Below are 14,026 nucleotides of genomic sequence, written 5' to 3'. Positions count from 1 at the left end.
GAAATTCCAAGTTGCGCTCCGTAACCAGATTCAATAATTCTCCCGCCTCCGTCCAATAGCTCCACAGTCTCATACAACTCCACAGCATATGTTCTAAGTCTGCTCCCACTACTGCGCATCTAGGGCACATCGCGTTACTAGTGCTATAAAAGTCCAGAATCTTGCCGGGAGTCAAATATGCTCTATGTATTATGAAGAAATGCACCAGCTGGAACCGCGCATTTCTGGTCCCCTTCTGGCTCTACGCCATATCTGCCCCATGTGGCCTCCGGTATGGTCTTCCCTATACTCTTCTCCCATTTCAAGCGCAGCGCATCTAGTGGGGCCAACCCTTCATTCAGCATTCTGGAATATAAACACGTAACTGCCTTAAATGTACCACTCGCCATCACCACATACTGACATGCCATTGTCGTTTTAGGTTCCAGCAGTCCCTCCTTCCAATGCTTCTGTATCGCTCGCACCAGGGCCGCATGTACCAGAAAGCCACCCGAGGGAGTTCAAACCTCTCCTGCAACACTCGATACGTTATGAGCACTCCATCCTCATATAAGTCCCCAAGGACTTGAATCCCTGCTTGTTCCCAGTCCCACAGCGATGTCCAGTCTCCGCCGTGCGGCAGCGCCGTGAGCATCCCCAATGGTATTTCCAGCGCGTAGGGGTGCTGCACCCCCGCCCTCCATTGACTCCTGTTTCAACACTGTCGCAACGTCCTCTCTTCCACGGTGAGATCGCCGAGTTCTATGCGTTGTTGCATAACTATGAAGGACAGGATATGTCTCGGTATCCCACTACCTCTTACCGACTCTGGCCCCCTGAACTCCACCGCCACTGCCCGTGTAAGTATTTGTAATTGCGCTGCTAAGTAGTACAACTACATGTCAGGAACTGCCAGCCCGCCTTCCACTCTCAGCCTCATCAAAGTCCGGAGGGCCACTCTCTTCCTACCCGTTCCCCAGATGAACCCTACCATCATGGATTTTAAGTTTGCAAACACCGAACACGGCACCCATACAGGTAGAGTCCTGAAAAAATGCAACAGCCGAGGCAGTGCCACTCTTTTCGAGCACACTGGATTTAGAGACATGCCCGGAATACTGGAAAGGATCTATCGTAAGCCCTATCTATAAGCAAGGAGATAGGAGCAATCCTGCCAATTATTGGCTGATAGCCCTACTAGATATAGAGGCCAAATATTATGCTGGCATACTATTAGAAGAACTGACTTCATGGGCAGAGACAATGCATATAATTCCTCCGACCCAAACAGGATTCTGCAGAGGACAGGGTACTTCCACAAATATCATGGCTCTATCCCTACTTACAGATGCAGCAAAACTAGGAAAAAACTAGCTGTTCCTGTGCTTCATAGACTACAGTTCAGCCTTTGACCATGTGGACAGGGGTAAATTATGGCAAAAGCTTGAAAAATGGGGGATACCCCACCCCCTCTTGAGGCAACTCATCCTACTCCACACCAACACGTGGCTCAAGATCAAGCTGGGAGACGGGACGCACCTCTCAAGGCGAATTATCACCTCCAAAGGCCTGAAACAAAGGTGCGTCCTAGCCCCGATCCTGTTCAACCTTTACCTGGCAGATCTACCAGGGGAACTGGACAGTACTAAATCGCACGCCCCGCGGCTAGGGGACATTACGCTGAACAATCTCCTCTATGCCGACGATCTTGTCCTAATAAGCCGCACTCCAACAGGTCTCCAACATCTCTTGAACACTACTAGCTCATTCTCGCATCGTAACGGCTTAACCATCAATTTGAAAAAAACAAGAATCATGGCTGTGAATTACAAGAAGGCCAGGAAGAACAATTGGCTCCTGGATGGCCACAAATTGGACCAAGTGACGTGCTACAAGTACCTGGGTGTCCTACTGGATAGCAGAGGGTCGTTTAAACCTCAACTAGAGACGCTACACCGAAAAGGAACCATGAGCTTCCTCGCGATGAAACCCTTGAAGAAGCTTCTCCCTGACCACACGCTCGACCCTTTTCTGCAGGTACTGAGAGCTCGTCTCCAACCGACACTAACATATGGGAGCGAACCAACTTTTGGAAAAGACGCTCTGACAATAGACAAAGTAATCACCAGAACTTATAGGTCAATCTTCCAGCTTCCTAGTTATGTCTCACCAGCACAAATCCGTCTGGAATTCGGGGTACAAAAGCAAACTGTGGAAAGAAGGGGCAGCTTCATAAAATGCTGGCACAAGATCAGAAACGCAGAGCCAGGCACCCTAAATTCCCACCTCTGGACTGAACTGCAAAGACGTGAACGATCACACGCTAGAGAGTATCTGACGGAATCTCTACAAAATCTTGAGCTGACTGGCCTTTGGAATAGCCCAGCAGACCACAAAAACTTTAAAAAGCTGGTAACAAAAGTAACTAAAATACAATCCCTGCTGGAAGACAAATAAACTCTGGCAAAAAGGGCACATGGATGGATAGTCTTAAACGACTATAAAACTCTAAAGCCTCAAGTGTATTTAGATCAAGGATTTAAACAGAAGATTAAGGAAAAATTCCTAAAGCTGCGGTTAGGCATTCTTCCAATTCTCCCTCATCTGGCTCCATGGAAGAGGACTCAGGACGACCAAATTTGTCGACTCTGCAAAACAGGTCCAGAAGATCTAGTCCACACAATATGTATTTGTCCCAGTTTAATGGACTTAAGGAGAACACTATTGCATGCAACATGGAATCAGAAGGGGATTAGATCCTGCCGACAGGCAGTCAAACTGTGTTTCAATCTACAAGAGATCCAACTAAACTGCAGAATCACAAAATACCTTAACGCAGTGGCAAAAAGAATTAATGAAGCACAAAAAGATGTAAATATGCAATAGCCAGACATTGCCCTGAGCATCTCTGAGCTCACGATCTAAACAAAGTACATTAACTGACTAATCGACAATACGTACTACGAAAATTATTTTAAATGTTTGATAACCAATTTTTATGTATTTTAAATAGTGAGTTTTAATTAACTGTGCAATAAATTTACTTACTTACTTACCATTTTCAGTAAGCAAACAAAACAGGTGATGGACCGAATGTGGATCAATGTCACACATTCAACCCAGTCCAAAGATCTGGGCCCAAATCCATCGTTTTTTTGCACTCCACACCAACCTGGGTTAGACAATGGCGATATGCAAATCAGCTCTGACCCTGTGCCCCATGGGAACAGTCCAGTCCGAACTACAAAAGCCATGTCCTTCCCAGAACGGAATCAAGCATCCGAGGACCGGACCGGTTTCGAGGTAACACCTCTCATCAGCCCGGGTAGCTTGACTCCAGTGGTGTGGAGTGCCTGGGACCCACGTCTGAGCATCCCCAGCGCACTTAGGGCGAATTTGCAAACAAAACAGGTGATGGACCGAATGTGGATCAATGTCACACATTCAACCCAGTCCAAAGATCTGGGCCCAAATCCATCGTTTTTTTGCACTCCAGACCACCCTGGGTTAGACAATGGCGATATGCAAATCAGCTCTGACCCTGTGCCCCATGGGAACAGTCCAGTCCGAACTACAAAAGCCATGTCCTTCCCAGAACGGAATCAAGCATCCGAGGACCGGACCGGTTTCGAGGTAACACCTCTCATCAGCCCGGCTAGCTTGACTCCAGTGGTGTGGAGTGCCTGGGACCCACGTCTGAGCATCCCCAGCGCACTTAGGGCAAATTTGCAAACAAAACAGGTGATGGACCGAATGTGGATCAATGTCACACATTCAACCCAGTCCAAAGATCTGGGCCCAAATCCATCGTTTTTTTGCACTCCACACCACCCTGGGTTAGACAATGGCGATATGCAAATCAGCTCTGATACTGTGCCCCATGGGAACAGTCCAGTCCGAACTACAAAAGCCATGTCCTTCCCAGAACGGAATCAAGCATCCAAGGACCGGACCGGTTTCGAGGTCACACCTCTCATCAGCCCGGCTAGCTTGACTCCAGTGGTGTGGAGTGCCTGGGACCCACGCCTGAGCATCCCCAGCGCACTTAGGGCGAATTTGCAAACAAAACAGGTGATGGACCGAATGTGGATCAATGTCACACATTCAACCCAGTCCAAAGATCTGGGCCCAAATCCATCGTTTTTTTGCACTCCACACCACCCTGGGTTAGACAATGGCGATATGCAAATCAGCTCTGACCCTGTGCCCCATGGGAACAGTCCAGTCCGAACTACAAAAGCCATGTCCTTCCCAGAACGGAATCAAGCATCCGAGGACCGGACCCGTTTCGAGGTAACACCTCTCATCAGCCCGGCTAGCTTGACTCCAGTGGTGTGGAGTGCCTGGGACCCACGTCTGAGCATCCCCAGCGCACTTAGGGCGAATTTGCAAACAAAACAGGTGATGGACCGAATGTGAATCAATGTCACACATTCAACCCAGTCCAAAGATCTGGGCCCAAATCCATCGTTTTTTTGCACTCCACACCACCCTGGGTTAGACTATGGCGATATGCAAATCAGCTCTGACCCTGTGCCCCATGGGAACAGTCCAGTCCAAACTACAAAAGCCATGTCCTTCCCAGAACGGAATCAAGCATCCGAGGACCGGACCGGTTTCGAGGTAACACCTCTCATCAGCCCGGCTAGCTTGACTCCAGTGGTGTGGAGTGCCTGGGACCCACGTCTGAGCATCCCCAGCGCACTTACGGCGAATTTGCAAACAAAACAGGTGATGGACCGAATGTGGATCAATGTCACACATTCAACCCAGTCCAAAGATCTGGGCCCAAATCCATCGTTTTTTTGCACTCCACACCACCCTGGGTTAGACAATGGCGATATGCAAATCAGCTCTGACCCTGTGCCCCATGGGAACAGTCCAGTCGGAGCTACAAAAGCCATGTCCTTCCCAGAACGGAATCAAGCATCCGAGGACCGGACCGGTTTCGAGGTAACACCTCTCATCAGCCCGGCTAGCTTGACTCCAGTGGTGTGGAGTGCCTGGGACCCACGTCTGAGCATCCCCAGCGCACTTAGGGCGAATTTGCAAACAAAACAGGTGATGGACCGAATGTGGATCAATGTCACACATTCAACCCAGTCCAAAGATCTGGGCCCAAATGCATTGTTTTTTTGCACTCCACACCACCCTGGGTTAGACGATGGCGATATGCAAATCAGCTCTGACCCTGTGCCCCATGGGAACAGTCCAGTCCGAACTACAAAAGCCATGTCCTTCCCAGAACGGAATCAAGCATCCGAGGACCGGACCGGTTTCGAGGTAACACCTCTCATCAGCCCGGCTAGCTTGACTCCAGTGGTGTGGAGTGCCTGGGACCCACGCCACTGGAGTCAAGCTAGCCGGGCTGATGAGAGGTGTTACCTCGAAACCGGTCCGGTCCTCGGATGCTTGATTCCGTTCTGGGAAGGACATGGCTTTTGTAGTTCGGACTGGACTGTTCCCATGGGGCACAAGGTCAGAGCTGATTTGCATATCGCCATTGTCTAACCCAGGGTGGTGTGGAGTGCAAAAAAACGATGGATTTGGGCCCAGATCTTTGGACTGGGTTGAATGTGTGACATTGATCCACATTCGGTCCATCACCTGTTTTGTTTGCAATTACCATTTTCAGTAAGGCAAATCGTCCATCACCGACAACGGCAGTGTACTCCAGAAGGCCATGCTTCCCCTCAGGGCTCTCACACACCTTCCGATGTTCCCCTCTAGGATGTCTTTATGTCCATGATAAATATGGACTCCAAGGTACTCTAGACGGGACGGTTCCCATCGTACTGTTATTGGCAACTCCGGCCCCTCCATCCCCGGGAGCACAGGAAATAAACATGTCTTAGACCAGTTGACTCGCAGACCTGACACCTGCCCAAAGTCCGATAACATCCGTGCTGCCCCAGTCAGTGCCTCCCCAGTATTTGCCAGAAACAACAGCAAATCGTCCGCATACAACGATATACATTGCTTTGCCCCCTGAAAACCAGTCCCTCATACCACCGTCCCAGTCGAGCCTGCACTGCCAGCGGTTCTAATGCCAGCGCAAACAACAGCGGGGAGAGTGACCTACCCCATATTGGGGCGAAATCATGTGTCCAACCCGCACTCTAGCTTTCGCGGACGTATACAACACAGACGTCCATCGCACAAATCCATCACCCAACCCGAACTTCCCCATTGTAGTGTACAGGTATTGCCATTCGAGGCTATCGAACACTTTTTCTATATCTACTGAGAGAACCGCCGCTTGGGGGGTACTTCCGGAGGCCTATCCTTAGACCCTCAGTAGTCTCCTAATATTGGTGGCCGTATTCCGGGTAGGGATAAACCCTGCCTGATCCTCGTGTACCAGACTAGTCATATGCTGCGCAAGCCGCGATGCCAACACCCGGCTAAGAATTTTATAGTCCGTCGTCAACATGGACAGTGGGCGGTATGCCGCCTTGTCCGTACTCACACGTCCTGGCTTCGGCAGTGGGACTATGAGAGCCTCACGCATCGTTCCCGGCAGCTGACCCAATTCCCATGCCTCTGCATTGACCTCCATTAGTCTTGGCGCCAGTATATCGATATAATGCATATAAAACTCAACCGGCAATCCATCCACCCCCGGGGTTTTGTTCCGTGCCATCTGTTTAATGGCACACCTGATTTCCTCAAGCGTGGCTCAATGGTTAGAGTGGCAGACCCTGATGCAGAGGTTTGACCCGGGACCAGGGTTCAATTCCCTGCCTCGGCGGGTCTTGGGCTCAAAATTCCACGGACCTGATAATTCTCGCCTCAGTGCCTATTCCAATCATGGAGTCCCACTCTGCAACTCTGGGCAATAGCTTGCTTAATCTCCACAATGGCCCCCACAACGCTAAGGATGCCTGGCCTCCACCTTGGGGGTGCCCAGGAGTGGACGCCTCACAGGGAAAGCCAGGATGGGTTCCACAGCGGTATTCGTACAAGCGCCTTGAGACCCTTGCGGGTGAGTATTGTGCTATACAAGTATCAATTTACATATACATTTTTACAAGCGTAATACTCCGGCCCAATTGCTGTTGCTGTTCTTCTTCTAATTGTGGAAGCACCAAGTCCCTCAGATATACCTCTATATTAGACTCATCTATGGTAAGTGTACTCCTATAAAGCCTTTCATAGTACTTCCGGAACTCTTGCAGAATGCCATTCTGGGTATAAACCATGTCCCCCTCCTCCATTTCCAACGCTAGAATCGGGGAGCCCCACGGTGTGGGATTCACTAACCAGGCTAACAAAGTCCCCGATTTATCGCCCTCTGCGTGCGTCTTCTCAACATATTTCTTATGGTCAAAGCAACGTAACCTCTCTACTTCTGCGGCCACCACCTCCCTGGCCTCCATCACTTTCCCCTGCAGTTCTGGGTGCTCTGGCCTCGCCCGTTCTGCCAACCTCAAATGTTCCTCTGCCTTTTCCACATCCTGCAACAATGTTTTGCGTTCTCCAGTATATTTAGCAATGCAGAGCCCTCGGGCTACCACTTTAAAAGCGTCCCACTCCACCGCTCTAGTAGAAGCGGTACCTGCATTCTCAGAGAAATAATACTCGATCCCCTCTCCCACCTCCCTGCGGAACACGGGGTCCTCTAGTGTCTCTGGGCGCAGTCGCCACGTCGGGATGTCCATCCTTTCCTTCGTCCAGTTCAAAGTAAACAACAACGGGTTGTGGTCGGACAGAGTTCTAGTAAGATACTCGGAATGAATCATGGAAGCTGCAACTTGTGGGAAACATATTATGGCATCCAATCGCACATGGAGCTCATGCAGCGCTGAAAAGTAGGAGTAGTCCCTATCATACAGGTGATGAGACCTCCACACATCCTTCAAACACTATCTATCCTGCCATGCAAGCCTAACTTTGGACAGTCTATGCACTGGTGACTCTCGCAAAGGCGGGTGCGATCTATCCAGGTTTGCATCCGCTATTGAGTTGAATCTTCCCCTAACACTATCGGGCCTGCCAGGAACTGTGCCAGCGTGCCGGACAGTCTGTCTAGAAATTGCGCTTGTTCTACATTAGGTGCGTAAATACTACACAGGGTTACTTTCCTTCCGTACAAGCACCCTGCAACCGCCACAAATCTGCCCTCACTATCTACGGATTGTTGAAGCATCTGAAAAGGAACCCCCGCCCTAATCCAAATTAATGCACCCCTCGCAAAAGCTGAGTAACCTGTACTATCAACCTGCTCCCTCCATCTACGCTGCAGTGCCAGTCCTTCCGACTTAGTTAGGTGCGTTTCTTGGAGCAATGCTATGTGCACTCCCCTCCTGACTAAATATGCATGGACCTTGTGTCTCCTTGTCATAGTATGCAGCCCCCGCAGATTCCAAGTAATACATCGCAAATCACTTAATGCCCCCATTAATACAATTCAACTTCTCCATCCCATCAGCAACATTGGACACACCGGCGAACCCCAAAACCCAACCCCCAACCCCCACCCACCCAAGAACAGGTCCTAATACAAAACTGTTAGTCCCCATCCAAACCACACCAACACACGCCACACATCTAAGCCCAGCAGTAGTCACTGCAGGCATGCTTTAGGGGCAGTGAGGGGGGCCCAGCGCCAACGGGTGACCGCTGTTGCCCATGTAGTAACTCTGCTATGATCCCCCTATAAACCCCTCCCTCCACCTCGGTCCAGGTGCCAGCCATCAACTTCTTGTAACATCATTATCATGGTGCCCCTCCGCCCCGGGCCCCGGAGCCTTGCCTTAAACCTCCCCTTCCGCACTCAGCAAACGCGGCTGCCATTTTACCACAGCATACCACTCAGTCCGTCCACTGCCGGATCACCCATCTACTAATTCCAGCAACCTGCATACAATCCATCATTCATCCAACAGGCCGTCGGCAGTAGCCGGAGTAACCTGCGCTATCCGAACACTCCCATTTTCTGATAGTTCCGTGTCTGATTGTGATTTGTCCTTCTCCGTGTCCGTGCTCTCCGGGGACTGTAGTGTCTGACTGTTTGCCAACGTCTACACCGCCTCTAGTGCCTCTTGTTTCCCCAACGCCGTCTGGGACTGTGATGGCTTCCGCATCCTCAACCTCTTACTCCGAAGGCGCTTCGACTGGCGCTGCGCCAGTCCTTCAGCCAACTCTCGCGAACTTTGCCCCGTCCGATCTGTCCCGGCTCTATATGTTTCTAGCCACTCCCAAGCCTCTTCTGGGGTTTCATAAAAATGCAAACCGCCATCCAACATTATCTTCAGTCTGGCGGGAAAAAGCAGCGAATACTGAATACCCTCCGAGCGCAGTTCTCTCTTTTAACGACAAAAAAGAGGTGCGACGGCGTTGGATATCCAATGTGTAATCCGGAAAGATATTCACCCTACCATTGTCCACCTCATAAGGCCCATCAGTCCGCGCACTCTGTAGCAATAAAAATCTATCTTTATCTTTATCGTGCAAGAGTCTAGCCACCACTGGGCGCGGAGGTTGTCCCGGTAGCGGCGGCTTGGCGGGTACCCGGTGTGCCCGTTCCAACCTGAAGAATGGAGACAAACCTTCTGCCGCCACTTCTGTTTTTAGCCACTGCTCCAGATAGCTCACCATATCCGTCCCCTCCACTTTCTCCGGCAAGTCAACTACGCGCAGATTGTTGCGTCTGTTGCGACTTTCGCCGTCCTCCGCTCGCCGTTCTAGCGTTTGAATGCGGGTCAGTGCATCCGCCATCTTACTCTCTAACACCTTTTGGGCCGGCTCCATTTCGTTCATTGTCCCTTCCACCTACTTCACCCAATCCACCAGTTTACAGTGGTCTGCTCTCAGTAGGCCCAACCCTGTCACCACTTGTGCAATATCGTGATGCAGTGCCATACGGGAGTCTGCAATTGCAACCAATATATGGTCAAATTGCTTCTGCAGCTGCGGGTCCTGGATTTCCTCCACCCCCTCTGATTCAGACTGCTCACTCTCCGATGTCTGGGCCGCTCATCCCGGCTTCCCCTTTGGTTTCCCCATGTTCAGGCGCCAAGGTTACAAGCAAGATGCCCGCAGTCTGTGCAGCCGCTACAACTCCCTGGGTTTATGTCCGTGGAAAATCAGCGATATAGGTGCTGTCTTCCTTGATATCTCTTCCACCGTATGGGACAATTATAAGCACCCTCTCCGTTTGCTTGCTATTCTCCACTCTTGCGCAAACCTCAGTCCTCCATCTCTGCACCTCGGGCGCTTCTGGACACTCTTCCCCTGGGCGTCCGACTTTCCCCCTCCACCCTTTTGCCAGGTAGGGTCGCCTCAGCCAGCCTTCATCGGGTCTCAAACTTGGCCCGCGCTCTTTCTGCTCCCCTTTGCGAGCCCCAGCCGCCCCCAGCCCCGTCTACCTTCACCACCAAGGGCTGTGGGGAAATCTGCGCTCCGCTCACCGTGTCAATCAGGAGGGCGTAAGGGCTTCCCAGCTCCGCTCCCGTCCACTCTTCAGTGCCTCAGTACGCCGGGTCTCGGGGGGGTCACCGACGCACCTCCAGGTCCTCGAGTACACTGCTTCCCAGGCCGCCGTCACTCTGATGTGCAGGCACTCCGCCCTGATTCCGGCCGCACATATGCACACCATGCAAGCACCGCCGCTTCGCTTTTCACTGGTTGCTCCGGCCCAGGGTGGCCCCGTCCACCGTCAAACCCAGCCGCCTACGGTGCAGCCTGTCCTCAGCCAGGGGATTGGGCTCCCACTCACGAGTCCACCGCCATTTTGGGCTTTCTTCACCTTCCCCCTCACGGGCTCAAGAAAGGGGTCACCAAGTCCCGGACTGCGCCCGGTTTCACTCCGGCCAGCCTCCCGGGCGCAGACACCCCCAGCCAGCGATGTTCGGCGCCCTAGGGGGGGTCCAAGGGCCTGTTAAATCAGGATTTTGCATGGACCTGCACGGAGCTCGGCGCTCACGCGACCAGCTCCATCGGCCTCCAAGCCACGCCGCCAACTCTGTAGAAAGGAAGCATGCACGATTGACTGAGTGAAGTACTTATCTACTGTTTTCACGACTCTGAGAGATATATTTGTATTCTTGGGAAACAAAGCTGTCATGTTTATGCGGTTGTCAGAAACTAATCCCTTTTGTGAATTCGAGAAAGTTTCTAGTGACCTCTGAGCTAGCTGGCACTCACTATTAAGTTTAGTACATTCAATAGAGACCTAGTGACCTCAGTCCTACGTCAAATCTATAGGACATATTATTCCAATGCGCAGAGCCTTTCGGGAATATAGGAACTACACCACATGGCGCCCAATGTTTGGTAAGTGTTGGACTTGGCCCTTCTGGCAGGTTCACCCTTAAACTTTTTGCTTTTTAATTGTGACCTGGTGATAGTGATTTTTGGTTTCTGTGCACTTTACCACTGTGTCCCAGGGTAAAGTGCGTGCGTGTGGTGAGGTTGGCCTGCCCTCCCATAGGAATGCCTGGGGAATATATGTGTCCCTGGTAGTTCCTGATGCGTGGGGAGTGCAGGTGGGAGTTTGGTATGTGCGGACTCGTGTGATTAAATGCTGCACAATGATGTGTGCGGTGTGATTGTGTCTAGTGTGGAAGTGCCACTTCTAGAAGTGGGCATGTTTGTGTCATTTATGTGAAATGACTGGCTGGCTTATGATTGGCTGGAGCTGGCTGGTGTGCCAGACTCCAGGAGTCAGGATGGGTCTGCCCCGGTGGTGAATGGGAGATCTGCATGAGTGATATGAGGGAGGGGTGCACCTGGGACCTGAATAGGGCTGGGCTTTCCCCACACAATGCTGGCTCTGCCCCCTGTAGTGCGACTGATGACCCTAGCCTGGCCAGTGAATGGAAAAAGGGGCTGAGCACATCAGAGTGCTCCAAAACCAGCTGCGACTGGTTTTTCCCCCACCCTGCAGACACAGACAAAGGGATTTACTGTATAAAAAGGGGCTGTGTCCCAATGAATGTTGTTCTCTTCTTGATCCTATCTAGATGGAGGCCTGCTGCTGCTGGGCTCCAGGAGACCACCACTGGGACTGCCTCCCTGCCTGGAGGGCCCTGTGAGCTGGCATCCCGGGCCCAGCCTTCGACCCCCCCGCCGCCTTCTTCCTAAAGGCCTTGTAGCTGAACTTTGGACCTGGGGCCTTGCCTCTAAAGCACCTGGGAGCGCTGTTGCTTTTATTTATATCAAGCGCTTTGTTGCCCCCAGAGGAACGCTGTTTGATGGGCTACTTAAGAAAAACAGGTGCCCACCCTGCATTTTGCCCGCCTTAGGAACCGATTTCGGCGCGGGTGCTATCCTGCGCATTTTTACTTTCTTTTAACCCCTGACGGGTGCCCACCCTGCCAGGGACTGCCCCGTTAAATCGGGAGCCTACCCCCGATTGCCACCGTGAGCTGCTCACCCCCCCCCCCGCGGGCCACTGCGCTGCCTATGGTGAACCGGAAGTACTGTTCTCAAAACCGGAAGCAGACGGGAGCCCACCCCGCGCTCCGGTGCGAGAGAGGAAGTGGCCAGTACGAGGGAGCTTGGGAGCCTGCCCCGCCTCCCAGGACGTCCGGAGAAGTGCCGCCGCCAGCGGGGCTCGGGTGAAGGAGAGCCCCGCCCGCGGTACCAGTGAAGCTGCCGAGAGCTCCGGCAGACCGAAGAGGCATATAGCGTCCCCCGCCGCCGCCCACGAGCAGTCCGGTGAGTGGAGCTGCCAGGCAGGATGGGGGGGAGAGGGAGCGAGGCATAGCTTTGGAGTCCCTTTACGGAGCGGGACTCCCACGCGCATTGGGGGCATTTGTTTAGAGCCCACGGGGCTCCTCCAATGTTCCGGGCACCATTTGCATACTTCGAGTCCCCCGAGCGGGACTCCAACGTCCAGGGGCATTCTTTCTTCGAGCCTGAGAGGCTCAGGGGGCATTTATTGATTTCAAGTCCAATGACGGGGCACATTTTCTTCAGAACCCCGAGGCTCCATGGACCCATTGTTTTCCTGAGTCCCCCGAGCGGGACTCCAACGTGATTTGGGGCATTGTTAGAGAGTAGAGCGGCCCCAGTTGGCTGCGGGCTGCTCCCCCAGCGTGGTGGCATTTTGCTGAGAGCCCACGAGGCTCCTGAGGGCACCATTGTTTGTTTTAGAGCCTGTGGGCTCCAACGCTGATTTGGGGGCAATCAATTGATCCGAACACCGTGGCTCCCACATTGTCCAGGAGTATGTAGTTGTTTTAGAGCGTGCCAGGCTCAGGTCCTACAGCTACCCAGCACTTAGTGGGCAGCTGCTACGTTTAGGCCTGGTTCTTTTGCGCATTTCTCCGTTGGCTGCCTGCCTTTTGGACACCGGGCGTTCCAGCCCCTGAGAGGCCAGTTGGTTCTGGTGTTGTGCCCTTGCGTGGGGTACATGTTTGGCCTCATGTGATCTTTGCGCAATTGTGATACCTGCCTAATTTCATTGCTGCATCATGTGTAATGTTTTATACCTCTGAATTTATTGTGGTGCTTAGGAGGTTGTTTTGCCTAGTATAGTGATACTAGTGAACTCAGGATTCCCTGTGTGATATTTTCCTAAGGCGGTTAGGGTTGCCAAGGTTGTACTTATCTCTTACCAGTAGTTACTGGTTGTGTGCTCTATGTTCTATTTTGTGCTACAGTCATTATTATTTTAAGTTCTAAAAGTGCCTATTCCTGACAGTGGTCTATGTGGCCCTGTCCTGTACATATATCACCTGTAAATTCTGCCCGTGCCTGTTGACACATTGTAAAGTGTGTGTTTTTATCTATTGTGTTGGTTATAATACAAAGGCTATTTTTATACATAACCTTGTGTGGAGTTTCCTTTGTGGTGGGCCTTGGGTGTTGTTGCTGGGGGTGCTTGCGCAAACACTTAACTTACATTGCCTCCGGGATAAGCCTTACTGCTTGTGTCACGTTGCCTCGAGGGTGAGCAGGGGTTATCTTTGGCGTGTAACTCCCTTGTCCTGACTAGAGTGGTGGTTTCTGCCTGGCTTTGGCGCAAGCCTTAGCCAACCGGAAATCCCATTTCTAACAGTAAGGCACTAATTTAACTCTAGATACTATTTTTTTTTTT

Source organism: Lissotriton vulgaris, chromosome 5, assembly GCF_964263255.1.
Source record: "Lissotriton vulgaris chromosome 5, aLisVul1.2, whole genome shotgun sequence".
In the NCBI taxonomy this organism is placed as follows: Eukaryota; Metazoa; Chordata; class Amphibia; order Caudata; family Salamandridae; genus Lissotriton; species Lissotriton vulgaris.
This window is presented reverse-complemented; position numbering follows the sequence as displayed.